This window comes from Lepus europaeus, chromosome 8 (assembly GCF_033115175.1).
Source record: "Lepus europaeus isolate LE1 chromosome 8, mLepTim1.pri, whole genome shotgun sequence".
NCBI lineage: Eukaryota > Metazoa > Chordata > Mammalia > Lagomorpha > Leporidae > Lepus > Lepus europaeus.
Genome location: NC_084834.1, coordinates 552,995 through 568,115, shown reverse-complemented (window position 1 = coordinate 568,115; position 15,121 = coordinate 552,995).

The following is a 15,121-nucleotide window of genomic DNA, read 5'->3' as shown; positions in this document are numbered from 1 at the left end:
GTGTTTTTCTTTTATCCAATTTCTAATTCAGAATTCTCATCTTAAGATTTTATAATAAGTTTGAAAAACTTGATTTTTCTCTGCTGGTAAAAACTGTACCATAGCGTAATGATTTCAGTTTTGCTATGAGTCAAATGAGCAGTTCAATCTGCTAATGAACAGATAACAAGTTACTCATGAAGGAATGGGTGAGAAAGTGAATAATAGTAGTTAGAAATCACAAAGGAGAATCCACAATGAGATTTACATAAAAGTAGATTGATTCTATGCCAATGTTTCCAGAAAAAAAGAAGTTAAGATGAGAAGTGGGACAAGATCAAGAAAGAATGAAAAACTAGTATTCCAACAGTATTTTTTCACTTTGTGTTGCTATGCGGGGGCAAACTGTTGAAATCTTTACTTAATATATACTGAACTGATCTTCTGTATATAAAGAGAATTGAAAATGAATCTTGATGTGAATGGAAGGGAAGAGGGAGCGGGAAAGGGGAGGGTTGCGGGTGGGAGGGAAGTTATGAGAGGGGGGAAGCCAACGTAATTCATAAGCTGTACATTGGAAATTTGTATTCATTAAATAAAAGTTTTTAATAAAAAAATTTTAAAAAAAAGAGTGAAAAACATAAACCTAGGTGGATAGCCAATATGGCTGAATGGGGAAAAGATGTGCTGATTTTGACCATGGGAAGATAACAGGAGAAAGTGTAGTAACTTATTTCCAGAGGAGAGTTGGAGGGAAACTTGCAGTGGGAATTCTACAGAAAGAAAAGAGATGCTGTGGAGCAGAGTGGACAGCACAAACACGCAGCAAGGAACAGGGACACCACTGGAGACTCCCACAGCCAGCGGCTGGAGGAGACACATCTTGGGTGAGAGAGTTGGTGGCAGCTCATGTCACTGCTGAGGGAGAACTTTGAGATCACAGTGACTGAGTCTGCCCTAGAGTGCTAGCGGGGGGCGGGATGCCCACCTCACCCTGTGAAGGGAGAGCACATTGCTTTCTTCCCATCCCCCTGCAATAGCACCTGGTAACTAGCAGGGAGAAAGCACCATTTTAATAAGGGAAGTAGAGGCTGTGGAGGCCTGTGCACACATGCACAACTATGGGGTATTATCAGAGGGATAAATCCACAGTCGCCACTTACTCTGAGCTTGGCCTGGAGAGTTGGCAGGTGGGGGGTGCCCATTCAGGCCTGTGAGGTGTCTCCTCTGCTCACTCTATCATGGGCACTTGGACTCAACCTGTAAAAGTGAAGACAGACAGGTAGCTCACTCTGGGAATGCCTTGGCTCTCTCAGTGGGTGTGGCATGGCTTGTGGGTCAGAGGGTGGATCCCCCACTCCTGTAACTGTGGGAGCCTTGTACATGATGATTGTGGGAACTCTGTGACTGCACCATAGGGTGTAGGGTATAGCTAGGTCTCTACAATCACTGCGTCTGTCTTCAGAGGCTCAGAGTTCCCTGTGTGCCTGGGTGGATCACTGCAGAGGGTCTGTGCTCACACTGAGGACCACACAGATTCTGTGTGGTTCAAGTAGCTGGGTGTGCAGTCACTGCGGGCTCACTCAGGATAATGATCACCTTGGCAGAGGAGGTGAGGATATCCTGCAAGCCAATGTGATTATAACCACACTCCTGCAGACAACAGTGGAGCTCTCCATGTCCAATGTGGGTGTTACCCTGGACACTTGCCCTACTCTCAAGCACTGTCTGCATTTCCCTGGCCCCACCCAACACACACCTCTGGGTGTCCACTGAGGGAGCAGACATTCAACTAAGCCACAGAGGCCCAGGTCACAGATAATAGCCATCAGAGCAGAAAACAATGCCTAAAAATAGACAGAAATATTAGAAACACGAACAAGGAAAGCAATATGACTCCACAAAAGGAACACAACAATACTTAAATATTAGAATGTGAGGATGAAGAGGTTGATGAAATGCCTGAAAAGGAATTCAAAAGAATGATCATAGGATTACTCAGAAGTGATGAGTAGCAAATTCATGAGCTAAAGAAACTCATTCATGACATGGATGAAAAATTTTGCTGGGAGATAGAGATACTGAAGAGAAGTCAAACTGAAATATTAGAAATGCAGATACAAAATGTCAAATAAAAATGTAGTGGAAAGCCTTAATAGCAGACTTCGTGAGGCAGAAGAAAGAATATCTGATCTGGAAGATGAATCTTTGGAAATGTCCCAGACCAAAAAAAAAAAAAAAAAAGTAGAAAAAATTAAGAAAAACTGAAATTGGCGTTTTAGATATATGTGACACTATCAAATGACCCAACAGATGGTTCTTATGAGTTCCTGAATGTGTAGAAAGAGAGAATGGAGTATTCTCTATTTAGTGAAATAATAGCAGAAAACTTCCCTAATTTGTAAAAAGAGACATCCAAGTACAGGAAACATATAGAACTCCTAGTACATATGACCAGAAAAGATCTTCACCATGACACATTATAGTCAAACGTCTACAATAAAACATTAAGATTCTAAAATGTGCACAGGAAAAATGCCAGGTTACCTTAGATGATCTCCAATTAGACTGACAGCTGATCTACTCATCAGAGGCCCTTCAGGCTAGGAGAGAATGGAGAGACATAACCCAAGTCCTAAAAGAAACTGTCAATCCAGAATATTGTACCCAGCAAAGCTCTCATTTATAAATGAATGTGAAAGACCTTCCCAAACTGAAATTGAAAGAATTTGTCTTCACTCATCCAGCCTTATAAACAATACTTAAGGATGTGCTGCACACAGAAACAGAGAAAGATAGTCCTCATTACGAAAGAACGTTATGGCAGAAAATCCAGTAAAAATACAAAGGATATCAAAAACAAACAATAGGAATTCTTAGGAAAAGATGGCAGGACCAAGTCATTGCTTATCAATAATAATCGTGAATGCAAATGGCCTAAATTCTCCAATTAAAAGATACAAACTGGCTGAGTGGATTTAAAAACAAGACCTACATATTTGCTGCCTACAAGAAACATCCCTCACCAACAAGGATACACACAGAATGAAAGTGAAAGAATGGAAAAAGATATTCCATGCTAATGGAAAGCAAAAATGAGAAGGAATAGTCACCCTAATATCAGAGCAAATAGAGTTTAACACAAAAACTGTTAAAAGAGACAAAAAGGCCATTATGTAATGATTAATGGATCAACTGAACAGGATGATGTGACTATAACAAACGTATATGCACCCACTGCCAAGGTGCCTGGCTACTTAAAACAAGCGAGACATAGACTCCAATACAATAAAAATAGGGACTTCAAACCACACTTCCATCAAAGGACAGGTCAACTAAACAAAAAACTCAGCAAAGAAACAACAGAGCAAATCTACACTTTGAACCAAATGGACCTAATTGATATCTAATTGATATCTAAAGAACAGTTCATCCTGCAGCTTCAGAATGCACATTTTTTCCATCAATGCATGGAACTTTCTCTAGGACAGACCATATGCTAGGCTATAAAGTATAAATAAGTCTCAGGAAATTAACAACAAATTGAAAACGTACCATATATCTTTTCTGACCACAATGGAATAAAGCTGGAAATTAACAATTTAAGAAACTCCAGAAAGTATGCAAATCACATGAAGATTAACAACACTCTCCTGAATGGATAGCAGGTCATAGAAGAAATCCAATGGGAAATAAAAAGTTCCTGGAAATGAATGAAGATAATAAAACAACTTATATCAAAACCTATGGGATATGGTGAAATCAGTTAAGAGGGAAGTTTACAGCAATTAGTGACTATATCAAGAAATTGGAAAGACACCAAGTAAATGAGTTATCACTGAACCTTAAAGACCTAGAAAAACAACAAACCAAACCTAAATTTGGTAGGAAGAAATAATTAAACATGCACATACTTTTAGTCAAGCCGTTCCACTCCTAGATATTTAACCAAGAGTAATTACATTACATGGCCATGCAAATATTTCAACATGAATATTCATAGCAGCTTTATTTTTAATAGTCCAACACTTGAAGTTGCCCAAAGGTCCAGCAACAAGTGAATGAATACGCAAATCAATGTATATCTATACCATAGAACAATAGTCAGAATAAAAAGGAAGGAACTGTTACTTGCAACAAATGGATGACTCTAAAAGTTATCTGAATGAAATAATCCATACCAAAAAAAATTCATGTTGTATGATTTCACTCATGTAAAACTCTTGCAAGTGCAAATTCTTCTGTTACAGAAAGTAGATCATTGGTTGCCCCAGGATATAGGAAAGGCCACTGAGTTGGAACAAGGGGAGGTGTTACCAAGGGAGCACTAGGATCCTTTTAGGAATGGTGAACATAATTTTTTATGTTGATTGTGGTGATGGCTTCTTGGGTACAAATGAATATGCATGGATTTCAATAATTTTTCACCAAAATAAATGTATTTTTAAATTGCACTTACCACAAACTTTTTTTTTAAAGCACTCTCATACATTTACAATTATGCACTTTAGGTGTTTAGGTATTTTAATAAAAATCCAATTTAAACACAATTGTCTTTGATGTAAATATTTTGGTTCCTTAATTACAAGTGGGTAGATTATGCTGTGGTGTAGCAGATAGAGCCACTTCTTGCAGTGGCAGAATCCCATATGAGTGCCGGTTCGAGTCTTGGCTGCTCCATTTCCCATCATCCAGCTCTCTACTATGTCCTAGGAAAGCAGTGGAAGATGGCCCAAGTCCATGGGTCCCTGCACCCAAGTGGGAGACTTGGAAAAAGCTCCTGGCTCCTGGCTTCAGATCACCCAGCTCCAGCCGTTGAGGCCATTTAGGAAGTGAATCAGTGAATAGAAGACCTCTCTCCCTCCCTCCCTCCCTCTTTCTCTCTCTACCTCTACCTCCACCTTTACCTCTACCTCTACCTCTACCTCTCTGTAACCCTGTCTTTCAAATAAAATAATCTTTAAAAAAGCACAAATGGATAGTTTATATATGTTTACTATAGTCAATAAATTTGATTTATAATTAAGAAAGCATCTAGTTCTAGTTATGAAAGTTTTTACTTAGATGCATATTTTTCACAAAGCAAAAAAAATCTCCCTTTGTTTTTAAGAGAATAACAAGTGATTTCAGAGGGGCAAAGGAGCCTGGTTAGTGCTTTTTTTCCAGGTGTTCAACAAATCTGCTGGGAAAAAATCAACAGGTTTTTCTATTATGAAAACCAGAATCCAGTCAATGTGTAGCTATGACTCTCTGAGTTCTTGAGTAACTGTAAGCAATATGCAGACTGTTTAATGAGAAGACACTAAAAAATTTTATTTGTCTCGTGAAATCCCCATGTCTTGGGAGTATGGCCAAGTCCTAGTCCAATTCTGACTGAGAGAGAGACAGAAAGAGAGAGAGAGGAGAGCAATTTTAATAAAGATTTTACAGTCCTCAAAGTTTAAAGAGTCCCTTCCCGTCGAACATCCACATACAAACATCTGGTGGTGGGAATTGTTTGAAGGGAACACTTGTTATGAGACAACAACACAGCTAAAGTCATAGGGTCAGATTTTGTGTAACATCTTGGTTCTGTAGACTCCATGTTAAAATAGTGGAGCCAAAATTTCTATGAGTGAAAGATACATGTGATATCAGCAGAGATACTCTGAAATAATTATCTTAAAAACATGAAGAAAAAAGGGAAATCTAATGCGAAGATATTTGGCATACTAGTCAAGGGGAGAGAGTTAGTCTTGCCCACATCTTAAACTTAGGGGGGATTACTATCATAATATCCAAATAAATACAGATAAATCATTATTCAATAATTTAGCTTTGTTGTGGCAATAGGATAGTTTATCTCTTAGAGTTCATGGTGAAATCTTTTCCTTACTTTTAAGGCCCTGTGCCCTACCTTTTGGTTGGGCTACTGTTATACGGCTGGGATAATAAAAATTCTTACTTGACCCTCTGATAAATAATGGTCATGAGATGCATGAAAGTATGGACAGAATAGGGGAAAGAGGCAAAGGGAAAAGATACAGAAAATAGAGGGAGAGATTAATATCACTCAGATAATGACACTACAATGTATTTGTTGGAACAGCTTTGGATTGAGTCGTAGGTTGATTAAGCAAGTATGTAAAACACTTTGCAAAAAAGCTATCCAAAGATAATCTGGTAATCTAGAAACAAACTAAATTTTTCCAAGTACATACGCACACACACATATATCTACAAATTTGTCTGCTTAGTGTCATTTTCTTTTTTTTTAACTTTTATTTAGTAAATATAAATTTCCAAAGTACAGTTTATGGATCACAATGGCTTTTCCATCCCATAACTTCCCTCCCACCTGCACCCCTCCCATCTCCCGCTCCCTCTCCCATTCCATTCACATCAAGATTCATTTTCAATTCTCTTTATATACAGAAGATCGAGTTAGTATATATTAAGTAAAGATTTCATCAGTTTGCACCCACACAGAACATAAAGTGTAAAATACTGTTTGAGTACTAGTTATAGCATTAATTCACATTGGACAACACATTAAGGACAGAGATCCCACATGAGGAGTAAGTACACAGTGACTCCTGTTGCTGACTTAACAATTTGACACTCTTGTTTATGGCGTCAGTAATCTCCCTAGGCTCTAGTTATGAGTTGCCAAGGCTATGGAAGCCTTTTGAGTTTGCCGACTTCGATCTTATTTAGACAAGGTCATAGTTAAAGTGGAAGTTTCATCCCTTCAGAGAAAGGTACCTCCTTTTTTGATGGCTAGTTCTCTCTATTGGGATCTCACTCACAGAGATCTTTCATTAGGTCTTCTTTTTTTTTTTTTTCTCCAGAGTGTCTTGGCTTTCCATGCCTAAAATACTCTCATGGGCTCTTGAGCCAGATCCGAATGCTTTAAGGGCTGATTCTGAGGCCAGAGTGCTATTTAGGACATCTGCCATTCTATGAGTCTGCTGTGTATCCCGCTTCCCATGTTGGATCGTTCTCTCCCTTTTTGATTCTATCAGTTAGTATTAGCAGACACTAGTCTTGTTTGTGTGATCCCTTTGACTCTTCGACCTATCAGTGTGATCAGTTGTGAACTGAAATTGATCACTTGGACTAGTGAGATGGCATTGGTACATGCCACCTTGATGGGATTGTATTGGAATCCCCTGGCACATTTCTTTTTTTCTTTTTTTTTTTTTTGACAGGCAGAGTGGACAGTGAGAGAGAGACAGAGAGAAAGGTCTTCCTTTGCCGTTGTTTCACCCTCCAATGGCCGCCGCAGTAGGCGCGCTGCGGCCGGCGCACCGCGCTGATCCGATGGCAGGAGCCAGGTGCTTATCCTGGTCTCCCATGGGGTGCAGGGCCCAAGGACTTTGGCCATCCTCCACTGCACTCCCTGGCCACAGCAGAGAGCTGGCCTGGAAGAGGGGCAACCGGGATAGGATCAGTGCCCCGACCGGGACTAGAACCCGGTGTGCCGGCGCCGCAAGGCAGAGGATTAGCCTAGTGAGCCGCGGCGCCGGCCCCCCTGGCACATTTCTAACTGTACCATTTGGGGCAAGTCCGAATGAACATGTCCAAATTGTACATCTCCTCTCTCTCTTATTCCCACTCTTATATTTTACCAGGATCACTTTTCAGTTAAGATTTAAACACCTAAGAATAATTGTGTGTTAATTACAGAGTTCAACCAATAGTATTAACTAGAACAAAAAAAAATACTAAAAGTGATAAAGTATTAAATTGTACATCAACAGTCAGGACAAGGGCTGATCAAGTAATTGTTTCTCATAGTGTCCCTTTTTCTTCAACAGGTTTCCTTTTTGGTGCTTCGTTAGTTGTCACTGATCAGGGAGAACATATGATATTTGTCCCTTTGGGACTGGCTTAATTCACTCAGCATGATGTTTTGAATTGCACATGACATGAAATCATAATCTCTCAAATGTTTTTGTTTGCTAACATTTTTAATCTTCTACATATAAGTTTGTTTTTCAGGTACTAACAGAAGAGGGAAAAAAGAAGAAAATTTATTCTAAATCAATGAACTTAAAATTGTCTTAAAGGGACAATTAGAAAAAGGGAAAAGAAAAAAATTATTGAAAAGCTGTAAAGAATGTAGTTAGTGCTGATGGTAGAAGCTGTTGGGAATGCTTGGTTATTAAAATTTTTGTAAAATAACTTTTTATTTGAAGGGAGGACGGAAGGAGAGAAAGAGAGAGACGGAGATAGACAAAGAGAGAGAGAAACAAGTGAGCTCCCATTTGCTCATTCACTCCCCAAACACCTGCAAGGCTGGGGCTTGGCCAGGATGAAGCTGGGAGCCTAGAACTCATCCACATCTCCCACATAGGCGGCCAGAACCCAATCACTAAAGCCATCATCACCTCTGCCTCCCAGGGCCTGCGTCCACAGAAATTTGGAGTCAGGAGCCAGAGACAGGGATTAAGCCAACACTCTGATGTGGGACAGGAGCATCTAACTACTAGGCCAAACACTCCTTCTTGGGGTTTTGGTAGCTGATGGCTTCAATATTTTCAGTTCTGTTAATATGCTTGAATTTAATTGACTTAATTGAATTTAATATTTTGCCAAGTAGCCCAAATAGTATTTTTACTTAAAAATAAAATATATTCACAATACATACAAAGTAAATACAGTAAATGTAAGATCTTCTGTTCATAGACCCTCTGTTCCATGTGGCAGGCAAACACTGCAAGCTTTCTTTGAGCAGTCCAAGAACTTTTACCTTTTTATGCTTGCCCCTAAATATATTGGATATAAGAAGATATCCCTTTGATTGTTTTTGCAAAGAATATAAATCAAATTGTTTTGGTCATGTTGACCCTGTACATATGACACTTATGCACACTTTATTTTGTGTTTCACAACAGGTGATGGAGACAATAAAAGTTAAATTGGGTAAAATGTTTTGTGTTGAATTACAGTCCATTTTTATGTGGACTATAACCTTCCATGGATGTAAGCATTCTAGAATGAAGGGTGTGTTTTTCCTTTGAAGCAAACTGAGAAAATGCATTTTCCAAGAACCTAGCCCAACCCTGCAGTTTCAGAGTTATCTTTTTGTAAGAAGCCTTGCAGAGCAAAGCCAGTTTGTGTGCTCCATATGTGATTTTTATAGAGCCCTTTGTGTCATGCCACTTTGTTGGCAATTCAAGAACCTCTTAAGAGATTTGTAAAGCCTTTGAAATTTATATGCTCAATTAAATGAAATTAGTATCTGGGTCCAGTCCCTGGACTTCTTCCTCAGCGTCAAATACCATCCATATCCTAATGACTCCCAAATTTACATCTTTATCCTCCAACTTTCCAGAATCTCCTACAGCTAGCTTTACAACCCTCTTGTTAGGTGTCTAATGGGCATTTTGAAGCAAACATGGACAAAAACTTATTCTCGGGTCCCCACCCCCCAACCCCAGATTCGTCTTCCAGTTTTCCCTATTACAACTCATGGTAATTTATTCATCTGGATACAAGCCTTAGAATTGACTTTGACTTTTTCTTTTTTGCTCATACTAAAAAGTCAAACCAGAAACAAGTTCTTAACCTCAGCACTTGCAGGGCAGGCAGCATTCTAATGATCCACGTGGTCTCCCATTTGCTTATTATAATAGCTTAACTGGTCTCCCTACTCCCACCCCAGATCTCACAGTCTGTTTTTCCTCCAGCAGCCCTGGCCATACTCCCAGCTCAGAACCTGCAAGGCTTCCTACTCATTTCAGATGCTTAAAGACACTGTGAGATCTGTCTCTTTCCATTCGTTTTACAGCCCGAGTTCTCCATCTTTTTGCTCCCCCTCACCAGCCTTCTTGCTATTTGTTGAATATTCTAAGCACATTTCCACTAAGGGCCACTGTAGTTGGTATTTCTTCTGCCTGGAAAATTCTCTTTCTGATGTCCACACAGATTGCTGCCTCCATTCTTGGAAATTTGTGTTCAAATGCCTTTTTGTCACAGAGACCTCCCTGAACAAAACAGTGTCAGCTTCTTCTTACTCCCCTCCCATGTGCTGTTTGATCTTCAACAGAGCACTACCGCCTGACCTGATGTTAAATCTACCTGTTGCCTGTCTCTTCCTACTGAGATGAAAGTTACCTAGAACCACAGCAGTGCTTGGGCACTCACCATTCTGCACACAATGGCTGGGAGCATCAACCACTCTGCTTGACAAGCAGCAGCAGTGGTGGGTTCAGCTAGCCACTTGCTCATGGAACCCAACAAGCCTTCCAGGCACCAGACTCCCTCAGCTTTGCAGGACACAGGTAGGTTATGGTGGGAGGACAGCCTCAGGTGTCTCATCTGCTGGTTCCTCACAGCAGGCCAGGAGTCTCTGCACCAGCCTTTCAAGTGACAGTTCAGGGTAAACAAAAGAGACCACACTGGTGGGTGCGGGTAATGCTCTTGCTTTTAGAATCTTTAGCATTAATCTCATGAGAGTATCTTTTATAACCCGCAGGAAAAGTGCATCCACTACAATATCCTCAGGGAAGCCCAAAGCTGTGGCTTTCAGCCAGGTATTCATGGTTGATTCCTAGTCTTCTCAGTGCCAATATTATTTCTAATTAGGCAAAGCTTTTGCCAAATGTAACACTGACTAGTAACAAGGCTGGCATTTCATATTTCCAGGAAAACAATGTTGGAAGATTAATCCAAGGCTACTTTCTGAATGAAAGTGAGAAAAGGCTGAAAGTTTTTTTTTTTTTTATCATTACTATTGTACTACAGTACATTGTGGGCACCAATACTCATTTACTGAATGCGTGAAGAAATGACTGAACATGATACAGGAAAATTAAGTCTAACTATAGCCTGGGAGAAAATATTTGCAAAAAGTGTTTCTGATAAGGGGCTTTGTTCAGAGTGTTCAGAAAAAAATTCACAACGCATTATTAAGAAGCCAGAGAACACAATTTTTAAAATGATAAGCAATTTGAAGAACTTGCTTATTAAAGTAAATACATAAATTACAAAAAAGCTCCAATGATTAGATTCTCAATATCATTAGCTAACAAAATACATTGAGACACAAATTTAAATCCTAAGAGTCTTCCACATACTCACTAAATTGGTAAAAATTAAAAAGTTGGCAATTCCAAATTTTAGCAGGAATGTGAAACCTGAAACTCTCATTTATTGCTGGTGGGCATCCACTTGGCAAACTATTGTGGCAAGCTAAAGATACATTTATCCTGTGACAACAAGCCTGCTTCTAAGTGATTTCTAGACAACACACAAACAATTGTAAGCAAGTGTTCATTTGAACTTTATTCATAATATTCACCTTAGCTCTAACCTGGAAACTACTCAAATACCTACCCACTGGTAAGTAGATGATCGAATTGTGTAAACCCAGAGGATGAAATACTACTCAGCAATAAAAATGAATACACTGTTGATACATCTAATAACCTTCAAGAATCTCAGAAACATTATGCTGAGTGAAAGATGCCAGATGAAGAAGACTGTAAGATTTATTGTTTCATATGTATGGCTATCAGGAAAAGGCCACACTGCATAGCAGTCCCCAGGGTTTAGCGTAGTGGCAAGGGATCAACTACAATGAGGTTCAAGAGACTTTCTGTGACTATGGAAATTTATTGTAAGTACACCAACCATGGTAAAGCAGACTTTAAGGGGCTGTGTGGAGTAAGGTAACAAATGAGTACATTCCTTTAAGTACATTGCAATTCATTTTGCAAATAGTATTATGAAACAAAAAGTTGTTAAGCTTACAAAAATATACAAATGATAATATAGGATCAGAGACTGTTCTTGGGAATTTAAAAGAGTTTTGGTCATAGGAATTTTGCTTTATTGTATAATTATGTTCAACAGCTTAACTATTTACTGTCCACCTATTCTCATTCATTAAAGATTCAGACTTTTGTATCAGGCAAAGGAAGGACATAGGATGAACTGGATTTTCTAAGCTTCTATTTTCTGATCATTAACTAATAATCTGTTTATCCAAACAGGAAACACTCAACACCTATTTTCCTATATGGTATAAACTGGAAACACTCATATATTCTCACATAATTCTCTTCAATTGTTAAATATTTCTGAGTATAGTTTGTGTTGTTTGTAGTTCCTAGAAGTTTGCAAGTAAATTAAATATAATTATACATGTTTTTAAATAAAAGTATTCAAATATATATTCAGTAATCACAATATTAAGATTTTCCTAATAATTTTATTTATTCTGCCTCACCTTTGGCTTCTCGGAAAAGAGATGCAATGAAAAATTTTATTTTTTCCATTCTGAGTACGCAGTGTATAACAATACAGTAAAGAAATGAAGTGAGATGGGGGAAGGCTTTGTCAGGGTAAGCACTTGCATCAATAACTACACTGTTCCATAATAAATATATTGGCTTTCCCCAGAGAAAATAATGTTATTTGTAAAAATACTCTTCAATTCTTCCATCTAAATAATCACATATAATTTCTTAATTACTAAATCTATATTTATACTTTTTTAAAAGATTTATTTATTTTTATTTGAAAGTCAGAGCTACACAGAGAGAGGAGAGGCAGAGAGAGAGAGAGGTCTTCCATCCAATGGTTTACTCCCCAATTGGCCACAATGGCCAGAGCTGCACTGATTCAAAGCCAGGAGCCAAGAGCTTCTTCCAGGTCTCCCACGTGAATGCAGGGGCCCAAGGACCTGGGCCACCTTCTACTGCTTTCCCAGGCCATAGCAAGGAGCTGGATTGGAAGTGGAGCAGCCAGGTCTTGAACCGGCGCCCATATGGGATGCAGGCGCTTCAGGCCAGGGTGTTAACCCACTGTGTCACAGCGCTGGCCCCTCTATAATTATACTTATTTCAAATTAAATCTCCATAACACTAAGGAAATTTTTAAAGCATATTCTGACAGGGAACGTCAATAACTTTGTGGAAAATGGAATTGAAAGATAAGTTTATTTTGGTGCAAAATATATGTCCATAAGAGCATTTAAAAAGATTATGCAGAATGTGTATTATACAAAAATTATGAACAGATTTCGGCATATTTTGTACCAAAATAAGCTTATATTTTAATTCTGCTTTTCCATTACCTTTTGGAGTATCCTCATAATAAAACAAATATACCAACAACAGGTGCATAGATTAATAAATTTTCAAAAACTATGCTTAAAAACCAGCAGAAAGACCAAGAAATATACACTACCAGGACCCAAACTCCCTTGAATTCCCTCCAAGTTACTATCCCCTTCCAGAGAAAGTCACTCCTATCTTCTTACAGCACAGCTAGGTTTTGCTTGGCTTGAGCTTGATACAAACGGAACCACATGATCACATGGTGTGCATTCTTTCCTGTGTGGTTCCTCTCATGCAACATCATGTTTTGTGAGAGTCATTCTGATGGGAAGCTACTGTTTGTTCCTTCTCATTGTGTTAATATTTTACCATGGAAAAATAGCACAATTTACTTATTCATTCCATTGTTAATGGCCGCTTGGGTAGTTCTGAGTTTGGGACAATTGTAAATAACCCTATTAAGAACACTGTTGTCCATATCTTTTAGTGAATAGGTGCATGAATTATTGTTGAGTCTGTGTGGAATTGCTGGGTCATAAGACAGATGTACGTGCAGTCTGAGTAAACACTGCCAAAGAGTGCTTAAAGTGATCACATCAATTCACATTCCCAGCAGCAGCATGCAAGAATTCTCACTGCTCTGCAGCCTTACCAATAATTGTTATTTTCTACCTCAAAACATGTAGTCAGTCTAGTGATCTGCTTTATGAAGTCGTGATTTTCATGTGTCTGTTGATTCTTAAATGAAGTTGAGTACCAATTTTGCATGCTTACTGACCATTTGAATATACTCATTCATGAATCCCTATTCGGGTTTTTTGTCCATTTCACTTAGAGTTTCTTTATTTACTGTGTTTTTCTTTGAATATGAACCCTTAGTCATATAGATGTACTGCAGATAGATCTTTCCTTCTAGTTTCTTTAAGACTTTAAATGTCAAGAATCTTCAGAAAGCTTTATTTCTCATTTGTTAGAGCACCACTTTGTGGTTAAATAACCCATTATTTAACAGTTATTAGCTCAACCCTGATATGATAATGAAAAAGCAGCAGCCCTAGACAGTGTGTACAGAAATGGTTGTAGCAAGATTCAGTCCCTAGCAAGCCAGACTGTCCAAATGGCTGTGCCATAACACTGACCTATGAACACAATTTTCATGTATATTGGAAGAGATGAAAGTCTGAAAATTAATTACCAGTCTCCTATCTGGAGAAGCTAGAATAGACACAACAAAGCAAATGCAGAGAATGTGAAAGGAGGAAACAATTAGAAATTAATAAAAATTAATAATTAAAACAAATGTGTGCCAAGAAAATAAATACTAATACTATTGATAAATATCTAGTAAGACCAATTAATAAACAAGACAAAATAAAACTTATCAGTGCCACCATCCTATATGTATTAAAAAGAAAAAAAGGACATCATGTACAACTTCATTACAATAAATTTGAAAATTTGGGTGAAATACATAAACTGTTAAAAGAAAAAATGAAAAATCTGAATCTTGCACTTTGTGTCAAAGAAATTCAATCTGTAGTAAATAACAACATAAAGGAAATTCCAGGCCCCAAAGAACTCACTAAGTAAAATCTCCCAAGCATTTAAGTATAATTCATTAACACCTTAAACAAAATCTTCCCAAGGATATAGAAGAAATGAAAACATTCAATTAACTGTATGAGGCCAATGTAACACTGATATCAAACCCTATGTAGGACAGTTCAAAAAGAAAAAAGTAAAGTGTAGTTTGTCTCATATATACAAATGAAGAAATCCTCAAGAAAATAACACAATGAATTCAGGTTTATTTTGAGTGTAATATTGCTTTAACATATGAAAATAACATAATTCAACATTTTATTAGCTAAAAGGAGAGACAAAAACTGTTAAATTTCTTGAGAGGTGAAGAAAAAGCATTTGATAAAACATCCATATTTGACTCAAAAAAATAAATCGCACAGGAAACTAGGATTCACTGGGAACTTCCTTAGTCTATAAAGAAAACATGACAAGAGCCAATATGTTTTATGGTAAAATGACAAAAACTTTCCCCAACCCTTAAAAAGCACAGAGCAGTGCCTAATTTCTAT